Raw genomic sequence first — 22246 nt, 5'->3', positions numbered from 1 at the left:
TAGGGTCTTTGCAGAGGTAATTTGCCAAGTTAAGGTTAGGTCATACTGTTTAGAATGGCCGCTAATCCAATGACTGATGTTCTTCTAAGAAGAAGGAAATTTGGACACAAACACATAGAGAGGAGAATGCCATGTGAAGACACAGACAGAACGCCATGTGACAACGGGGGCAGAGACCGGAGTGATGTGGCTATAAGCAAGGAAAGCCAGGGTTGCTGGCAACCCCAGAAGCCAGGAAGAGACAATGAAGGAAGCCCCCCTAAAGCCTTCAGAGAGAGCAGCGGCCCTGCCAACACCTTGCTTTCAGACTTCTAGCCTCCGGGAGCAGAATAAGACATAAATTTCGAAGACAATGCATTTCTGTTGTCCTAAGCCACCTAGTTTGTGGCTGTTACAGAAGCCCCAGGAAACTAACAAAATATCTTCTTACTATTGTCTTGGGTCAGTTAAATAACAGTCCTCTGGAGACTTCCTGAAGTACCCGCTGTCCTGACTTTGAGAACTAACCCTTCAAAATCTCCTGAGTGGAAAACATAGCAAAAGGAAGAACCCTAACCACAGTAAGTCCATCCAAATGAAATTTTGGTTCAAGGCGCATGTTGTTACTTCCTCCACCCTCGAACAAAAAGATCGATGCTCTTAATTAGAATCTCTGAAAAGTGATCAATTGTCCAAAAAGAGTGCCTCATCCTGACACCTGAAGAAGTGAGGTTGAAGATACCACAGGGAGATTCTTCAGTGCCCATCACAACAGCTTTGTGTTCATTTTCTGTTGCTGCCACAACAAATTGCCACAAACTGAGTGGCTTAAAACAACACCTATTTCTTATACCTGATTCTGTAGGTTAGAAATCTGGTGGGCTCCACTGGTTTCTCTGCTTCAAGTCTCGGAAGACTGGAACCAAGGTGTCAGCAGGGCTGTGTTCCCTTCTGGAGGCTCCAGAGAAGAATTTATTTCCAGAGTCATTTGGTTGTTAGCTGAATTCATCTATATGGTTGTAGGACTGTGGTCCTGTTTTCTTGGTGAGTGTCAACTGGGGCCACCCTTAGTTCCCAGAGGCCTTTCTCCAGTCCTTGCACATTGCCCCCCTAGATGTCAGAACCAGAAACAGTGAGGTAAATCCTTCTCACACTGCCCATCTCTTCTGCCTCCTCTTCTTCCACAGCATCTCTCTGACTGGCTCTTCTGCCTTCCTCTTCTACTTACATTTTAGGGCTCATGTGTTTACACTGGGCCCACTCTGATACTCCAAGATAACCTCCCTATTTTAAGGTCAGCTGATTAGTAACATTAATTACACCCACAAAATCCCTTCACAGCAGTACCGAGCTTAGTGTTTGACTGAATAACCAGGGGACAGGAATCTTTGGGGACCTCTTTAGAATTCTGCCCACCACAATGTAATAAAATGACTCACTCAGGGAGACTTCCTGAACAGCACCATGAGCAGACTCCTGGCACGACAAAAGCTGTGCTGTCTATCTTGTGGTTGGTCAGGCTGGTGGTCTGAATATCCTTGGAAATCCTGGATTCCAGCAGCATTATAGTGAGCACCAGAGTTCCCTGCCAAGCACTTCCAGAACCCGATCTCTGTCCTTTGTCACACTGGAGCTTCAAGCAAACTAACTACTAGCTAGAAAAATGCAATGAACTAAGAAAATACCCAAACAGAAAAAGGGGGGGGAGGAGGTAATTTTCTGCAACCCTAATATGATATAGTTGGGCAGCATGCTCTCATTTCTGGATCACAAGGGTGATTGCCATGAGCATGGGGTTCCAGTTTCTTTTCTGATACACCCAGAACTCACACTAACAGTAACGGAAGGAGCCCCAGTGCTGAGAGAAGAAAACCTGATTTCTGCGCTCAGGTTTATTACTTCACTGCAATGATGCTTTCAAGAGAGTGTTGCTTTAAGAACCGCCCATTTAATTTCTTAGACTTTGAAAACCTTCTGGTAGAGTAATCTCCTGACATAGGACACCTAGGAGACAAATTGAAATAACAAACCTTTTACTGAGTGGCAAAAAGAAAGCATTAAATGCTTGATTAGTTGTTCTTTGTCACTAATAGCGAATGCAAAAAAAATAAATAAAGCCGGAGACATGCTCCTTTCTCAGTCCTGTCTTCCCAGTCTGCCTTTCGCTTCTCTGTCATTGTGGAACATGCAAATTCCCATCCTACATTGGACACCCCAAACTGGCTTTAAAATTCTGTTTTCCTTACTGAAAACAAGGAAGGGTAATTGATTGGTTTGGTCTGTTGAGGATTTTCTCACTGAAATCATTTCCTTGAAAGATTGCTTTATAATGCTCCAGCTTCATATCATGTAAAGACTTTGAGCCTACATGCCCAGGTTCTGCCACTTTCCACCATGATGATGGCAGGTAAGTCATGGACACATTCCGAGCCTCAGATTTCTCAACTATAATATGGTAAATAAAAACAAGCATTTCTTGGACAGTTTAGAGAATTAAAACCCAGAAAATTATCTGGCACTAGGAGATGCTCAAACATTAAATCTCTTTGCCCTGTTCTGCCGTCTCCTTCTTTATCCCCTAATTAATCTCCAGCTTGTGCTTCCAGGAGTATTGCAAATAGATTATGAATCCTCCAAAAGCAAGAACTATACCAATGGCATTCCATGAAAAGATTCTTTGATTGGCATTCAAAAGATTTAGGCCCAGCAGTGCAAAAATGACCTTGATTAAGCCAATTGCCCTCTCTGTGTTGCACTTTCTACAGGTATAAGAGGTTATTTAACCACATGGATTGCCCAGCTCTTAAATGTCATGTTAACACCTATTTTTTTTTTTTTTACCTCTTTGAAGATTCTACTGAGCAGGCAGCAGATATTCAATTAATGCTTGCTGATTTGCTGAATGAATGCACTCAATATGATAGGCATTGTGGCAATAGGTACCGGGTAGGAATGGGAATGGATCCAAGGCAAACCATTCTTAATTTTAACCAAATATTTCTAAGAGAATTTGAAAACGAGACAAAATTTCCTCTTGGGAGTTAGAAGATAGTAAATTATGCTAATGTGCAATTTTTCTCATAAAGTGGGTTTGGATACAGTCCAGTATAGCTTCTTTTTGTTCCCAGAGATGTCATTGATCTATTTCTCACTTTGGAATTGGGTTGCCATTCATCATGGAGAATTACATATATGAGGAAACAATGGAGAATTCCTAAAGGTTATGAAATCTTATAAAGTTCTTGTAGCCTATGATCTCACATGAACTTCTGAGATGGTAACTAGGAGACCTGGTGCATTTTCTTGGGGGTTATTTTTTATTGAGTTTTAGTTTACATAGAATCAATTGCTCATTCTAAGTGTACATTTGATGTGTTTTGATGACATATACATGCTCATAACTAACATCCCAATAGGGAAATAGAATATTTCCCATCATCCCAAAGTGCCAGGCACCTCTCCAGTCAGCCTTCCCTCTTAGGCAACTACTGCCCCAATCCGATCCTTAGTTTTGTATGTTTTCTAAGTTAAGATACAGAATATAGAATTGGCAGCTTTTGCATCTGGCTTCTTTTGCTCAACATGTTTTAAGATTCATCTATGTTGTTGTGTACATCAAGAGTTCATCCTTTTCATTGCTGACTAGTATTCTATTGTATAAAAATACCATAGTTTATATGTCCATTCACCTGTTGATGGACACTTGAGTTGTTCCCAGTTTTAAACTTTTATGAATGAGGCTGTGATGAAAACTCTTGCCCATTGTAGACATATTGTGTATTTCTCAGCAGTGAATAACCAGATAAAATTGCTGGGTCATAAGGTGGAGGTATGTTCCAATGCACTTTTGTTCTTTTATTCCTGAGGGTGACGCTCACAGAACATTTTTCCTTCTTCTGGCCTCTATCCCATTACAGGAAAGTTCACATTAATCTCCAAAAATAGGCAACATGTATTTAGCTCTCACTGTGGGTCAGGACCAGGGATAAGCTTTCTACATGCATTATCTCTTTTAATCCAAACAAAACCCTATAATTATACCATTTACAAAGGCCCTAGGAGGTTAATAAGGTAAGCTGCTGTTGAGCTTGTGTGAGAGTTAGGACCCAATAGAAAATAACTCCAGAACCTGCATTCTTATCCATTTTACTATATTACCTCCTTTCTTCCACAGAGTTCTCCTCAACAAGAAGAACTATTGAGTCTTTGGAACAAAACAATGAGTGCTCTCTCAACCAAGTGGGAATGTTTCATCTCTTAGAGCCTCCAAACTGGAAGGCGCCAAGGAGCCTGACCCACGAAGATTCATTTACTTCCCCAGCTATTATGGTTACCAAGTGAGAGAGTGTTGATAGCTCAGCAGGACACCCAAACCTTCTAACAAGAGTGAAACTTACAATTGAATAATCCTGGCTAGGGGATAGCCCCATAAGATAATGGTTAAGTTGGGCACACTCTGCTTTGGTGGCCCAGGTTCACAGGTTCGGATCCCAGGCACGGACCCACACCACTCGTCAGCCATGCTATGGTGGTGACCCACATATAAAGTGGAGGAAGATTGGCACAGATGTTAGCTCAGGGCTAATCTTCCTCAAGCAAAAAAAAAAAAAAAAGAAGATTGGCAACAGATATTAGCTCAGGATTAATCTTCCTCAGCAAAAAAATTAAAAAGTAATAATAATCCTGGCTATAAATCTTCTATAATCAAGAGTATCATCTCTGTGAGATAGATTAGTACTAATTCACAATCTTTAGAGTGTATCAAAATCACCTGGAGAACTTGTTAAAATACATCTTTCTGGGTCCCACCACCAGAATTTTTAACTCAATAGGTCTGGGATGGTGCCCAAGAGGTTGCATTTTTAACAAGCACCCAAGTGATGTTGACGCTGCTGGTCCTCAGAAGACAATTTGTGTGTAGCACTGGACCAGATTATCTATATCACTGTAATAAATCTCTGGTGAGAAACTGAGTTTTAGTTAGAGAAAGTAGACTGAGAAGGTTATCTAGCCAATTAACAGTAGGCCTGGAGCTACAGGGTAATCCTTGAAGTCTTGACTCTTTATCACTGGTACCCAGAACTGGAATTTCGAGGACCAGTTAAATGAGAATGATGGAGATTTGCCTCCACATTTTGAGATAGAAAAACGATGATGATGATGATGATGGTAAAGATAGGTAGGAAGGTAGATAGAGATAAAGATGATATAACCTCAGAATGTGTGCCTTTTAAATGGAGCAAAACTTATTCTGAGAAAAACCCACGATCTTGCTCTTCCTTTTATGCTTTTACCACAAAAGAGGGAAACCTACAAAGGGTTTTGGTATTTTATGGGGCTGCATGTTATTATTCCTTTCTGAAACACTTTTTTCACTGGCCATATAGATCCAGCTTTACATGGAACCTTCATCTGACTTCCAGAATGAGTGTTTAATTTCTTTACCAAAGCAAAACTTTGGCGATTACTTGATTAATTTAACCTCATTCTTCTTTGTCATTAGAACAAATCTAAACATCTCAGCTGACAAACACCACTTTAGAAACATCCTGATTCTGATAAATGGCTTCCTTAAACCTTCTAAATTATTACTAGCATGGAAGCTTGTTGCATTCGGAAGTCCTGCTCTCCTGAGATCCATGGAATGGGAACCAGAGTCCAGGTTGGGGAGGATTGCCATGGCTTCAGGCAGAGTTCAAGATTAGTATGCAGAATCTGTATTCATGACTGTGAATTTTTAAAGCCCTTTTCCTTTTTTTTTCTATTTTTCCATTTTCAGGTTCCCAAAGCGCAATTATTCACTGTTACAAAAACGGCCATTGACCGGTTCTGCGACCCGGAGGGGAAGTGCCGGAGCTCCGCCCGGGCAGCAGACAAAACTCTCTGTCTGCCGTTAGCAGAGGGGCCACGCTGAGCATTCACGGCTCCGGGAGAGGCCCGGAGAGAATCCCAGAGGGCGGGGCGACCCCCTAGCTGCCGTTGCCCGCCCTGTGAGGCTAGGGATTGCCGGAGATCTCGGAGAGGACTGGAGCTGGAGAGAGTTCCAGAGACCCAGCTTAGTAGCCTAGGGGGAAACCCTACAGGCTCACAGCAGCCTTAGGGAAAGCCTCTGCACAGCACCAGTAGAAGGCACCCAGCCGCCAGCCACAAGGCTGGAAGACCCCAGGGCAAAAGCAGCATAGCTAGGTGCACTAACCACAGACTGTAGAAGATGCCAATAGCTCTCCTGCGACCCATAGAGGACAAGTGAGATTTGGTGGGTGCCGACAGCAACGGAGCAACAAATATAAGTGATCCCACCCCTGGCCGCTGGAAAAGCCCATAACACCGTTGCAGACCCCAAGGAGAGAGCACATCTAGGTGGGCTGCAACAGTAGGCACCTGCAGCCTGAAGCCCCCCTGTGACGGCCCCCACGGCAGAGGAGGGAATCCAAAGGGCCACTGTGGCTACGAAGAGGGGCCCAGGCCCAGTTAGCAACTACGGACAGGGTTCCTGGTTGGTGAAATATAAACAGCTGCTCCTCCCACCGCAGCAGCTGAAACAAGTGAAAGGAGCAACTAAACTCTATCTCCATGCGGAGGCACAAATCAACAACATCAAGCAATATGAAAAAATACATTAAATCTCCAGAACAGAAAGAAAGCAACAAATACACAGAAAACAATCCCAAAGAAAATGAGATATATAACCTAGATGACGATGACTTCAAAACAGCCATCATTAAGATTCTCAATGAGTTAAGAGAAAATTCTGACCGACAACTCAACGAGTTCAGGAGCTATGTCACAAAAGAGTTTGATACGATAAAGAAGAACCAAACAGAAATATTGGAAATGAAGAACACAATAGAGGAGATTAAGAAAAATCTAGATGCTCTGAACAGTAGGGCCGATAATATGGAGGAAAGAATTAGCAATTTGGAAGATGGCAATATAGAATTGTTGCAGGCAGAGGAGGAGAGAGAAGCAAGACTTAAAAGAAATGAAGAAACTCTCCGAGAATTATCAGACACAATTAGGAGATGCAACGTAAGGATTATAGGTATACCAGAGGGAGAAGAGAAGGAGAAAGGGGCAGAAAACCTATTCAAAGAAATAATGGCTGAGAACTTCCCAAATCTGGTGAGGGAGATGGATCTTCAGGTGACAGAAGCCAATAGATCTCCAAACTTTATCAATGCAAGAAGACCAACTCCACGGCATATAGTAGTGAAGCTAGCAAAAGTCAACGACAAGGAGAAAATATTAAGGACAGCCAGGCAAAAGAAACTAACCTACAAAGGAACCCCCATCAGGCTATCAGCAGATTTCTCAGCAGAAACTTTACAGGCTAGAAGAGAGTGGAATGATATATTCAAAAATCTGAAGGACAAAAATCTACAGCCGAGAATTCTCTACCCAGCGAAAATATCCTTCAAATATGATGGAGAAATAAAAACTTTCCCAGATAAACAAAAATTAAGGGAGTTCATTGCCACAAAACCTCCTCTTCAGGAAATCCTCAGGAAAACCCTCATTCCTGAAAAATCCAAAAAAGGAAAGGGGCTACAAAACCAAGAGCAGAGGAGATAAGTAGAAGGACAACAACAGAGAGTAGCAGCTCTACATCAGAACAGATTAAACCATGGGACGAGAAACAAAGGAAACTGAAGAAAACCGGAAAACAAGACACAAAATGGGAGTGGTAGGCCCCCACGTCTCAATAATCACTCTAAATGTAAATGGATTGAACTCCCCAATCAAAAGACACAGAGTGGCAGGATGGATCAAAGAACAAGATCCAACAATATGCTGCCTCCAGGAAACACACCTCAGCCCCAAAGACAAACACAGACTCAGAGTCAAGGGATGGAGAACAATACTCCAAGCTAATAATGAACAAAAGAAAGCAGGTGTCGCTATACTAATATCAGACAAGGTAGATTTCAAAGCAAAACAGATAAAGAAAGATAAAGAGGGACAGTATATAATGATAAAAGGGACTCTCCACCAAGAAGACATAACACTTATAAATATATATGCACCCAACACAGGAGCACCAAAATTTGTAAAGCAACTCTTAATAGAATTAAAAGAAGACATCAACAACAATACAATAATAGTAGGGGACCTCAACACACCATTAACACCAATGGACAGAACATCCAGACAGAAAATCAACAAGGAAATAATAGAATTAAATGAAAAATTAGACCAGATGGACTTAATAGATATATATAGAACACTTCATCCAAAAACAGCAGGTTACACATTCTTCTCAAGTGCACATGGAACATTCTCAAGGATTGACCATATTTTGGGAACCAAAGCAAACATCAATAAATACAAGAGAGTTGAAATAATATCAAGCATCTTTTCTGATCATAACGCTATTAAACTAGAAATCAACTACAAGAAAAAAGCAGAGAAAGGTGCAAAAATGTGGAGACTAAACAACACGTTTCTCAACAAACAATGGATCATTGAAGAAATTAAAGAAGAAATCAAATATTATCTGGAGACAAATGAAAATGAGAACACGACATACCAAATCATTTGGGATGCAGCAAAAGCAGTCCTAAGAGGGAAATTCATTGCAATACAGGCTCACCTCACTAAACAAGAAAAAGCTCACGTAAGCAACCTCAAACGACACCTAACAGAACTAGAAAAAGAAGAACAAACAAAGCCCAGAGTCAGTAGAAGGAGGGAAATAATAAAAATAAGAGCAGAAATAAACGATATTGAAACAAAAAAGACAATAGAAAGGATCAATGAAACAAAGAGTTGGTTCTTCGAAAGAATTAATAAAATTGACAAACCCCTAGCCAGACTCACCAAGAAAAGAAGAGAGAAAGCGCAAATTAATAAAATCAGGAGTGACAGAGGAGAAATCACAACAGATACCAATGAAATACAAGAGATCATAAGAGAATACTATGAAAAACTATATGCCAACAAATTGAACAACCTGGAAGAAATGGACAAATTCCTAGACTCCTACAATCTCCCCAAACTGAATCAGGAAGAAATGGAGAATCTGAATAGACCAATCACAAGTAAGGAAATAGAAACGGTAATCAAAAACCTCCCCAAAAACAAGAGTCCAGGACCAGACGGCTTCTCTGGAGAATTCTACCAAACATTCAAAGAAGACTTAATACCTATTCTCCTCAAACTGTTCCAGAAAATTGAGAAAGATGGAGAACTCCCTAACACATTCTATGAAGCCAACCTGACAAGGACAACACAAAGAAGGAGAACTACAGGCCGATATCACTGATGAACATAGATGCAAAAATCCTCAACAAAATTTTGGCAAACCAATTACAGCAATACATCAAAAAGATTATACACCATGATCAAGTGGGATTTATACCAGGGACACAGGGATGGTTCAACATCCGCAAGTCAATCAACGTGATACACTACATCAACAAAATGAAAAACAAAAACCACATGATCATCTCAATAGATGCAGAGAAAGCATTCGACAAGATCCAACACCCATTTATGATAAAAACCCTCAGTAAAATGGGTATAGAAGGAAAGTACCTCAACATAATAAAGGCCATATATGATAGACCCACAGCCAACATCATACTCAACGGACAAAAGCTGAAAGCCATCCCTCTGAGGACAGGAACAAGACAAGGGTGCCCACTTTCACCACTCCTATTCAACATAGTACTGGAGGTGCTGGCCAGAGCAATTCGGCAGGAAAAAGAAATAAAAGGAATCCAAATAGGTAACGAAGAAGTAAAACTCTCGTTGTTTGCAGACGACATGATCCTATACATAGAAAACCCCAAAGAATCCACAGAAAAACTATTAGAAATAATCAACAACTACAGCAAAGTAGCAGGGTATAAAATTAACGTGCATAAATCAGTAGCATTTCTATACACTAACAATAAACTAACAGAAAAAGAACTCAAGAACTCTATCCCATTCACAATCGCAACGAAAAGAATAAAATACCTTGGGATAAACTTAACCAAGGAAGTGAAGGATCTATACAATGAAAACTACAAGACTTTCTTGAAAGAAATCGACGACGACATAAAGAGATGGAAAGACATTCCATGCACATGGATTGGAAGAATAAACATAGTTAAAATGTCCATACTACCTAAAGCAATCTACAGATTCAATGCTATCCCAATCAGAATCCCAAGAACATTCTTCACAGAAATTGAACAAACAATCCTAAAATTCATATGGGGGAACAAAAGACCACGAATTGCTAAAGCAATCCTGAGCAAGAAAAACAAAGCCGGCGGAATCACAATCCCCGATTTCAAAACATACTACAAAGCTACAGTGATCAAAACAGCATGGTACTGGTACAAAAACAGGTCCACAGATCAATGGAACAGAATTGAAAGCCCAGAGATAAAACCACACATCTATGGACAGCTAATCTTCGACAAAGGAGCAGAGGGCCTACAATGGAGAAAAGAAAGTCTCTTCAACAAATGGTGCTGGGAAAACTGGACAGCCACATGCAAAAGATTGAAAATTGACCAGTCTTTTTCACCACACACCAAAATAAACTCAAAATGGATCAAAGACCTAAAGATTAGGCCTGAGACAATAAGTCTTTTGGAAGAGAATATAGGCAGTACACTCTTTGACATCAGTTTCAAAAGAATCTTTTCGGACACTGTAACTCCTCAGTTGAGGGAAACAATAGAAAGAATAAACAAATGGGACTTCATCAGACTAAAGAGCTTCTTCAAGGCAAGGGAAAACAGAATTGAAACAAAAAAACAGCTCACTAATTGGGAAAAAATATTTACAAGCCACTTATCCGACAAAGGGTTAATCTCCATAATATACAAAGAACTCACACTGCTTAACAACAAAAAAACAAACAACCCGATCAAAAAATGGGCAGAGGACATGAACAGACATTTCTCAAAAGAAGATATGAATATGGCCAATAGACACATGAAAAGATGTTCATCATCGCTAATCATCAGGGAAATGCAAATCAAAACTACACTAAGATATCACCTTACCCCCGTTAGATTGGCAAAAACATCCAAAACCAAGAACGACAAATGTTGGAGAGGTTGTGGAGAAAGAGGAACCCTCATACACTGTTGGTGGGAATGCAAACTGGTACAGCCACTATGGAAAACAGTATGGAGATTTCTCAAAAAGTTAAAAATAGAAATACCCTATGACCCAGCCATCCCATTACTGGGTATCTATCCTAAGAACCTGATATCAGATATCTCAAGAGTCCGTTGCACCCCTATGTTCATCGCAGCATTATTTACAATAGCCAAGACGTGGAACCAGCCTACATGCCCAGAAACTGATGATTGGATAAAGAAGATGTGGTATATATACACAATGGAATACTACTCAGCCAAAAAAAAAAGACGAAATTGGCCCATTCACAACAATGTGGATGGACCTCGAGGGCATTATGTTAAGCGAAATAAGTCAGTCAGAGAAAGACGAACTCTATATGACTCCACTCATAGGTGGAAATTAGTATATTGAGAAGGAGATCTGATCGGTGGTTACCAGGGAAAAGGGGGGGTGGGGGGAGGGTACGGAGGGGGAAGTGGTGTACCCACAACATGACTAACAAAAATGTACAACTGAAATCTCACAAGGTTGTAATCTATCATAACAGTAATAAAAAAAAAAAAAAAAAACGGCCATTGATTATCTTGAAAATCCAAGGAGGAAAAAAAAAGGTAACGATACTGACTGTTCAGCTGCTTAAATAGTCAGTTTTTTATTAATAGTTATAATTGTTTTTCACACCTTACTAAATAGCATGAAGAGCGGAAAAGAAACAGTATTCCTGGTGATTTTTAATCAGGTTTCTATAAGTCTCAGTCATAAAGTAATTATTCAAACAAATGAAGGAAGACAGCATAATCCATAACTGCGGTAAATATCCATTAAAGGAGTAATGTCTCATTTTAAGATAAAGTACATAAACGGTACACAATTCAAGTAAAGCATCTTTTTTACGCACTTTACTACTTCATGAGAAACAAATTACAAGTAGTTCTATTTAATGATTACATGTGCATTTTGTACATTGCAAAATAATGCGCAATTACTATTTCTAATATCTTTATCATTATGATGGCTTATTGTTGATATTAATAATATTATTAACTATAACTAAAGCTCATTTTATAAAGCAGTTTTTCTGGGCAAAGTATTTTGCAGCGTTGCTAAAGACAGTCCACACAACCTTGGGATTAGAAAGTCTTCATTTCTTTTTGAAGAAACTGAGGCTCAGAGAGTTTAAAGACCTAGGCGTCAATCAGCCAGTGACTAGAAGGTCTGCCTAGGAATTAAATTACGGTCAGTCTGACTCCAAAACCCATGTTTCTAGTCCCTCCCACACTACCACCAGCTATGAAGTTAACGATAACACACTTGATATAATAATGTTCAGTGCTCAAGAAGATGACAGAGGTGTTTCTCCATATGTTCCAACCCAAAATGGCATCTGGGGGTAGAAGAGCTTTGCATTCAGTATACCCTACACTCAGTTTCCTGTTTTCCTTTTCCACACATCAACCCTTGGTACCTGATGTCTGGTTGACCAATGCTCCCACTTCTTTAACCTAATTCCTGTTCCTCTAACCTTACTGGCAAAGAAAAGTTGTACTTCTGCTTTGTCTGGGATAAACGTTTTACTATTAAAATACCACTCAACCTCTTGTTCTCTCAACAGTCTATCAATGTAGGTTTTGTCCAATAGCCAGACAGCTACTCTAATTATCCCAGGACAAGGAAGGGAATGCGCGAAATGGAGGAAACCGTGAGTGAGGTTTCCCCATCAAGTAAACATCTTTCTTAATCATTCCTAAAGGTAGTCCCTATTCTTTCACCGCTTCCCTTCCACAATAAATGTTTCCAATTACTTCACCAATACAGGTCACTCTGGTATCATGGAAAGAAGATGGCCTCTGGAATTAGATGGACCTGGGTTACAATGCTAGTTCTGTTTTAACAGTTTTTTGGTTGGTTTTTTTTCTAGGAAGATTGAGCTAACATCAGCTGCCAATCCTCCTCTTTTTGCTGAGAAAGACTGGCCCTGAGCTAACATCTGTGCCCATCTTCCTCTACTTTATATCTGGGATGCCTACCACAGCATGGCTTGCCAAGCGGTGCCATGTCGGCACCCAGAATCTGAACCAGCGAACCCCAGGCCACCAAAGCGGAACGTGCACGCTTGACCACTGCGCCACCAGCTGGCCCCTGTTTTAACAGTTTTGATTACACCATTAACTTCTCTGAGCCTCAAAGGTCATGTTTGTAAACTGCTACAAAGAAATGTTTTGAAGATTTAAGATCAAAAATACTCAGATAATTAACATTTGTTCACTTCCCCTCTCCTTCTGGGGATGTAATAAAAAAAAAAAAAGCACATGCTTAACATCAATAATATCTCAAAGTAGGGGAGAGAAAGACTGGAGGGAAATCAGTATAAAAATGATGCTAAATAGGCCAGCAACTCAACTGCCTCTGTTTCTTTCCTTCATTCAGAAAGTATTTAGGTTTGTCTACTACGCTCCAGGAACAAAGGATGACAGTAATCCAGACATGTAAAGACCTATAAGAAGAGAGTTCCAGAAGAGGGGGCAGTAGGCACAAGAGCTCAGAGATAGAAATAGCTGAAAAATTCAAAGATCAGGAAAGAACACAGTTGCAATGTGCTGAACCTGGGCAGTGGTATGAAATGGCATTGAAATCAGGCAAATGCCAAGCTATGGGAGATCTAATACAGCCCCTTCTCTGGTCATTTTCTTAGATCAACATGGCTTTAGTTTTTACGGAACGACATGATATGAATCTTGCTTTACTTCTGGATGATCCTGACCCTGTCGCTTATTTGTTACAGTGGTCTGGTTTCTTTTACTATTGCTGCTGTAGAGATTCCAACATGAGTGCATATCACAAATAAAACGTATGACCAAAGCATTTTAGACTTTTCAGATGACCAAATCTGGCAGGACTGCGTAATGGTTAAAAGCATAGCTTCTGGAGTAGGAGCAGCCGAGTTTAGATCCCCAACTGAGGCATACACTGGCTCTCGGACACAGAGCAAGCCCCTTCACTTCTCTAATCCTGTGTCCTCTGCTGTAAATGGAAGCAGGTGGTTCTAAGAATTAAATTCTGCTACAGTGGACTTGGCACAGCACCTAACACGTAGGGCCCAATGCAAGATAGTTACCGATATTATCAAGACATACGCAGTACCACACTTCAAAATAAACCTCTCACTTGACTATTGCTCTCAAAAACCGGAAGGTATAGAATAGTCCTTATTTTTAATATGTTTGTAACTGCCAACATCTTTACCTATGCCTTCTCTAAATTAGGTAAAATTATGAGATAATCAAATTTAAGCAATGATGAGTTTCTCTGTTTTCGTAAAGTCTATCTTACAGTAACAGGCATGATTCTAAAGAGAACTGTGCAGTAATGTTTCAGCAACACAACCTTGGGCTGGAAGAGCTCTGGTGTGTGCATTTATTCATTCCGTCATTTCTCTATTCATTAAGCACCTGTTGTGCGCAGGACCTCATGTTATGTACTGGGTGTGATAGGAAAAGGGTAAGTCCCACTCCTTATCCTTAAGAGGCTCACAGTCTGACAAGTTTAACAGACATTAAATAAATACTTCCATTCAATTGGTTATGATACCCAAAGAAGCACCAAATGCCAAAAGAAGCATTTTAGAAGTGAAGATGGAAGTCATGACTTACATCACACAGGGCCTTGGGAAAGGCTTCCTGGAGGAATCACACATGGACCAACTTTTAACGGGTAATTAGTAATTTGTAAAATAATGAAAGGAGAAAGTATATTCTAGGTGGCCCTGGTTGGAGACCCAGTTAGTGGAAGAGTGGTGATGAAATGGGTCATAGGGTTGTACTCAGAAGGTTAGGCATGAGTGTAGGACTCCCAGGGGACATGGGAGGTGCAGGTTTAGAATGGAGAGATCAGACTTCCCATGGAAATGGTGGTCTTTCTGAACTCAGATTTGCGTCCAGCAACTGCAAAGTCCATATGAAGACCAATCGATCAGAAAACTTCTGGAGAAGACAGCTATTGGGGGACATCCCAACCCACCACCATATTTAATTCTCTCCTTTTTTATTTTGGAGACTCCAGAATTTGAAAGCTGTCTCTTTTCCATTTAGTCCAAATATGAAGCAGAAGCAAAACACTGGGAAGCCCGATTCTCTGGCTTTATTTCTCTCTTCCGTGCTGGGTTCTCAGTGGGTTTAATCTTTGGAGGACATTTTGAAGGCTCAAGGTGGATCACTCATCCTCTCTTCTCGCATAACACAGGACACTGTGCCTCCTGATAAAGTCCCTGGGGGATATCAAGGTCAGCCAAGATGTCTATGTCCTCAAGAAACATATACTCAATGTGCTTTTGACTACACCCCGAAAGAGGCAACTGCTGTTCTATACCTTTAGAGCCTCTGTTCTCACTCGGGGAAATCCTGCAACACTCCTCTTAGATTTTCAGCTTAAACTGTGTATCTGGTAGGCTGTCATGCCTCGGCAAGTCTGGAAGACAGTACTAGCGCAATCTCAAATTGCACAGTTGCCCGTTCCAGCTTTAAAATTAAAGGACTCAGGGTGGATCTCATTTCTCTAATCTCTACAAACAAACTCATAGAAGTCTTCCCTCCTGAAGACTTGTATAAAGCTGGTCTCTGAGTCATAAACTTGAGCATATGGCTTGTTAATATTAAACAGGAAAAAAAGTTGTAACTAGCATTGGAAGGAAGACTAGGCTTGTTATTTCTCGATTTATACCCCCATCTCACATCAACATGATATGCCCTAGCCTATAGAACACACATACAATAGTTCATCTTCAGGCAGTATTTTTAGGAGACTTCTGAAAAAACAAGACAAGCCATCTTGTTTCTAGTAACAGTAGAAAGAAACCCTAAATTGTATTCTTAATTAATCCGTATAACTCTACCATCCATTAACGTGTCTAATTCCATTTTCCCAGATTGCAGGTTAAGTGTAGAAAAGAAAGTAAAGTTATAGAACATAAGTGATGTCTCACTCCCCTGAACATGTCTGATTATTTCTGATTCTGTTTCTAAGTTACTTATATTAACTATCTCATCAGATAGTGTGGTAGACACAATAATGGCTCCCTACAGATGTCCATGTACTAACCTCTGGAACCTCTGAATATAAAAGAACTTGGCAGATATAATTCTGGATCTGGAGGTGAGAAGATTATCCTAGATTGTCAGGTGGGCCCAGTATAATTTCAAGGGTCCTTATAAGACTGAGACAGGAAGGGGGGAAAATAAATGTGCATATAGTTAATATTACCATACTGTACACTTAAAAATGGTTAAGATAGTAAATGTAACACTGTGTGTTTTTTACCACAATAAAAAGGGCAGGGAGAGGAGTGTTAGAGTCAGAGAAGGCAATGTGACAACAGAAGCAGAGATTGGGGTGATGCAGGGCTACAAGCCAAGGAATACTGACAGCCCCTCTAAGCTGGAAAGGGCAAGGAATGGATTCTCTCCTAGAGCCTCCAAAAGGAGCAAAATAGGCCTGCCGACACCTAAATTTTAGCCCCATAAGACTCATTTTGGACTCTGATATCCAGAATATAAGATAATAAAATTGTTTGGTTTTAAGCTCATAAGTTTGTAGTAATTTATTACAGCAGCAATAGGAAACTAATACACACCATAATAATTCCTTCCATTTGCCCATCAGTTGGCATCACTTTCTTATATATTATACAGTTTTGCTCTTGTAACCTTCCTCTGAGTTGGGCAAAACTTTTATGATTTCCATTTTTTAGATAAGGACACTGAGCTTTAGCAAGTTGAATAAATGTGTCCAAGGGCAGACAATGCATTAGGGCTGGAAAGCAAATCTGATTCCTTGTCCAATCAACTCTTCACTACACACACTGTCTGAGATAACAGGTTGCATCTTCACCAATCCTTCCTTTTGTTGCCTTGTAGCTCTCTGAAGCTGTGAAATAGTAGTAAGGGACATCCTGGTCCTATTCTTCTGGAAATTCCCCTTTGTATACCTGTCATGACTTATAGGCTTTAATGATATGCCCTCATCCCCTTTGTTCTGGACTGAATGTTTTTGTGTCCTCAAAATTCATAGGTTGAAGTCCTAACTCCCAATATGATAGTTTTAGGAGGCAGGGCCTTTGGGAGGTAATTGGATTTCTATGAGGTCATGAGGTTGGGGCCCTCATGATGGGATTAGTGTCCCTATAAGAAGAGGAAGTGACACCGAGCTCAGCCTTCTTTGATTGGAGACAACCTCCCCAGGGGTCGGAGGGGCTTTTCACTGCATCACTTCATCCTAAGCGGACAAAGGCCAACTGACTGACCACCACACAACTAACTCTGGGGCAACACCTTAAATGTCACTTTCCAGATAGAACAAACACAAGATTGGGTGTTGTATACATTTCATTTCATTTGATCTTCACAACCATCTGGCGAGGCAGGTGCTCCAGGAGTGCCAGATTGATTGATTAAACAACCAATTGATTTGACTATTTTCTCTACTTTAAGACAAACTGCTTTTTGAGAACATCGGATTCTTAGCTGCCTTCCTATATCCAGGGCTTACCCATCAGCATTAGCCACGTTCGTAAGTTTTAGGCCTTACCTGCTTCAGCCTTTATGGTTACACGTTGGAAGAATAGCAGGATGCCTTGCAATTAGATCTTTACATCAGAATAGATTTGATTTTTGACATCAGTGAACAAACCCATTTGTCTATCTCTGCTTTTCAGTACTAGAAATCCATCATAGTTATCTGCCAGCTGTTCGTTCACCCCAGTCCTGGTTTCTTACTGAAAAATGCTTCCTAACCTCCAGCAAAGTCCTTGCGACATTTGTAGTTTGCGAGAAGCCGAAAAGCTTGCATTTTTAATGAATTCCTAATGTACTCACTCAAGCAAACAAGGAAATTATACCCACGCAACATTACATTTCAGACATTAATCATAATTGCTTAATAACACCAAACAAGGAGATTTTATTGCAAACTGAGACTTTTTATTTAACTTCAGAATCAGAATAATTGTCACATTTGCACATATTCCAAATGATATCACTACTTCCAAATGCTGACATTAAACAGTTTAGTCATAAAGAAATATTTTGTCAGCCAATTTAATTACATGGCATCATCATTTCACCTATTTCTCTAAAAACAGATATTTTAATAAGAGAACTGCAAGGAGGTTATAAAAATCTCACTTTCTCAATTGCCAAGAGAGGTCCCTGCTGAAAGTTAGCAGACACTCACGGATTCCGGGGGTTTCTATAGTTCTTCAATGTATTTGTTCTATCCCATTAGTCACCAGGTGAAGCCCTTCACTGATAGCGACGTCCTTCAACAATAGCCCCAGAGAATTTAACACTGATTGATGGTGGGTCACCTGGAATTGGTTGGCAGAATTTCCAATTTTCTGTTGGGAAATTGCTTATTTCTCCAAGTCTATTCCCATTTTTACAAGTGGACAGCAAGCTGAGATTATACATTATTATGTGTCTAAATATAAAATTGTGATGGATGGTGTCACACATTTAAAGAGAGTTAAGCATTTAATTTAAGATTTAAAAAGTTTCAAGCAGTTTAAAATGCATTTTTAATCTTTCTTGGGAATTCATGGGCTGATCCATATTGGGGGAAATATTGAGAGATTGCTTAAGGATTGTCACTTCCATGGACTGTTATTTTCATGAAATTACCCTTTTAGATTCTCAAAGCGGTAGCACCATAACTTTCTTGTAAATATATCGAAGGATCTCAGGCTTATCAAAGAACTGAAGGAATGAATAGGTTCTTTTCAAAGGGGCACAGATGCTAAATTTGGCAGAGAGGAAAGTAAACAACCAAAACTCAAAAGCCACATTAAAACCAGAAGACAAAGTCTGCTATTTACATTAAATTGTTATTTGTTTGAAAACATATTTTAGGTGTCAACTTTAAAAGTGTATATTTAGGATGCTAAAATATTGTATATTACGATAACATCACTCTGCAAGTACTTTTGCACATAGAAACTCTATCAAATTCTTGAATTAAGCATTAAATAACTGGCTGCCTATGTAAAGATATCAGAGGCAACAGGTAACAATCCAATGACAAGTTTGAAATTTAGGCAATATGGGTCACTCCGCAGAAACAAACCAGCAAAATCTTCAAAATCCTAATGCTAAACACAATTGCTTAATCTATCTGAGGATTAAAAATGCCTTTATTACTTTAGATTATTTTACCCCCCAAAAAACTTGTAAAAAATAGAGAGAAGCACAAAGAACAAATTTAAAATATTTACAGAAAATTCAAAGAAAAACCAATCAAACTGAATTCTCTCCACTCAGAATAATTACCATTAACATTTTTATTTCTTCTTCATACACACACGAAAACACACAAATATGTACATATATGGAGAGAAAGTGAGAATAACACTGAACAGCAAAAAGCCTGCTTTGCAAATATACCTTTTCTTACAATCTGTTATGAACATCTTACGACATTTTTTAAAAACTACATACATTTATTTCTAAAAATACCATTTTAAAGGCTGCATAGAATTTCATTATGTGGTTGCCTAATACATTTGGTCAATAACTTACTGATGGACATTTAGCTTGTTTTGGCTTTGTTATTTATTTATTCATTCAACAAATATTTGTGGAATATTTGTTCATTGCTCTGCCTTGTCCCAGACGGGGAGCGCAAAGACTCTGTTCTCATAAAGCTTACATTTCAGGGACTGAGGGCTAAAGACAGACAAGACAAATAATGCACACAAATAAATATGGCAGTTGGTGATTAAGTCCCACAATAAAACCATAATAATCATAATAAAGCAGGAGAAGACAGAGGGGCAGGAAGTAATAGCTGGTCTCTACGATAAGATGATCTTCGAACAGGGATCTGAGTGAGTGTATGGCATTAACCATTTGGCAATCTGGGCAACAAATCTTCCAGATTTAGTGAAACAAAAGGCAGAAAAGGGAGTACGCTTGGCATGTTAGTATAATAAAAGGGAGAAAGTGTGAAAAAAAATTTTGTGTCTGAATCTTTACACATATATCTTTGGAAAGCATTCCCAGGAATATATTTATGAGATCAAAGATATGCTCATGGTTTCTTTATCAGAATTCTCTCAATATTTTGTGAAAGGAAATTTTTTTACTGAAATAGTTTTAAAAAGAAAGAAACCCTCAATGCTATAGCTCATTGCTTAGTGAAATGTTGAGAATCTCTGAGAATTAGTGCACTCCCAAGAATCTACTTTGTATGTTTCTGTCATTTACGTGTACAACCAGGCCTATCATCTGACGCTATTCCACAGTTGTTGGTGATAAATGTCAGCATGCATGATTTGCGTGACAGTTACTTTGCATATGTTCCCTACCAGACTATGAGCTCAGAGAGGATAAGACCCTGACTGCACCACCATACATGACAGCACTGCACATTCCAGAGATTCTATAGCTGCGTGACTGATGTGGTATAACATTTCCTTTTTTATAGGCAATTTACTCCTTAAGCAGTAAGAACGGTGACCACGTCGTGTTCATCTTTGTCACCGCAGCCTCGAGCATATACGCACACCTTGCAGTACATCTTCTATATGTAGCTTGGATGAATGAATAAATGAAAACATCTTCACTGGTATTGTAATTGACGCAAGGACTAGCTAATTGCCAAAGAATAATAATTAATTACTTGTAAATGTTTAGTAAGTTTAAAGTAGTTTAAACGTTTAGTAAATGGACCAATAATCTTCAGCCCCAGGAGTCTCTCTTTGTGATTTCTAGTTGCTTAGAGGTCACTCAAAGACCGAACACCACAGTCTTAAAAGTTCTTATCTTAAAAACCATTTCAATCCTATGTACTTATCCTACAGTTCCAAGTATGCCTAATAATACAGGAAACATAAAATACCTTCCAGTAATTATCAATCATTTGTGTCTATATGCATTGAACGCCTAGTACAGGCCAGGCCTTGAATGAGAAGCTAGAGATGGGGTATTGACATGGTTCACGCGCGTGGAAGGAAGACAGACATGGGCACATAGTTCCAGGAATATGATACTTCTTCCTCTAGTTTTAGAAAGATGCAGTTTTGTTGTTGTTTGTTTTGCATTTCGGAGAGGGGATAAAAGAGGCAAGTGAAATTTACTGTCTACATAAACACCAAACTGGCCAACTGAGTAAAAGCAGCGCCTGAAGGCCCTGCCTGGTCCAGCTCCTGCCAACCTTCTCCATTTCTTCTGACACTCCCCACCCTTCACTCACTGATCTATTAAAACTAAGATATGTCAAGCCCTTTCCAGACTTGGGATCTTGGTATTGGCTGTCTTCTATGTTCATGCTCAAATAATCTGCTCCTGGCTTTTCAACATGGAAGGTCCTTGGTCCTTAGGAACCCATCGTAAAAGTCCCCTTATCAGAGACGCATTCTCTGACCATCCAACAGCGTGTCGCCTCTCCCCACATGGTTATTTCTCCTTCACAGCGCCAGCTTCATCTCCCATATAATTCTCACAACTAGCTGTGATGATTTTGTTGATCAGTTCTTGCTTCCTTGTCAGGTTCTCCCCCTGGAATGTGTGCACTGGTTACCACGTCTCTCTTGCTCATCCGTTTGTGGAATACACAGTCCTCAACGTCATATTTAGGAGTCTAGCTGTAGAGAAAAGTAGAAATTCCCTTTTTTTGGAAACTATGGCCGTCTCTGGTGCTTTGACTAATTACTGGTGTTGTAACTAGTCACACAGATACTAGTCGCAATTATAATTTTATTTTATTCAACATATTCATTGTCATTTGAAATTATACTATTTATTTACTTTGTTTCTCTTTCCCAACACCATGTCAGTTCCATGAGAGCAAAAATCTTGTCATAATTGCTCTCCTTATATCCCCCACCCCATCCCATGCTCACTGCACAAAACAGTACTGGACTCAAAGCTGGTCCTTAATAAATTTTTGAATAAAAGAACAAATGATTGAATGAGTGAATGAACAAATGAACTGTGCCTCCGTGTTGCCTACAGATTCCGTGTGTAAGATGTCTTTTTATTTTTGTCTGTTTCATCCACTTTAGCTGTACTGGGGTTACCTGTGTAAACACAGGCAGAATGCAGAAACCTAGCTTCAGTCAATGGTCTATATTTCTAGAATAAATCCAAATTACATGATGTTAACTTTGTGTCCCATGTTCCTCATACGCAAACTC

This window comes from Equus asinus, chromosome 28 (assembly GCF_041296235.1).
Source record: "Equus asinus isolate D_3611 breed Donkey chromosome 28, EquAss-T2T_v2, whole genome shotgun sequence".
In the NCBI taxonomy this organism is placed as follows: domain Eukaryota; kingdom Metazoa; phylum Chordata; class Mammalia; order Perissodactyla; family Equidae; genus Equus; species Equus asinus.
Note: the sequence above shows the minus strand (reverse complement) of the source record.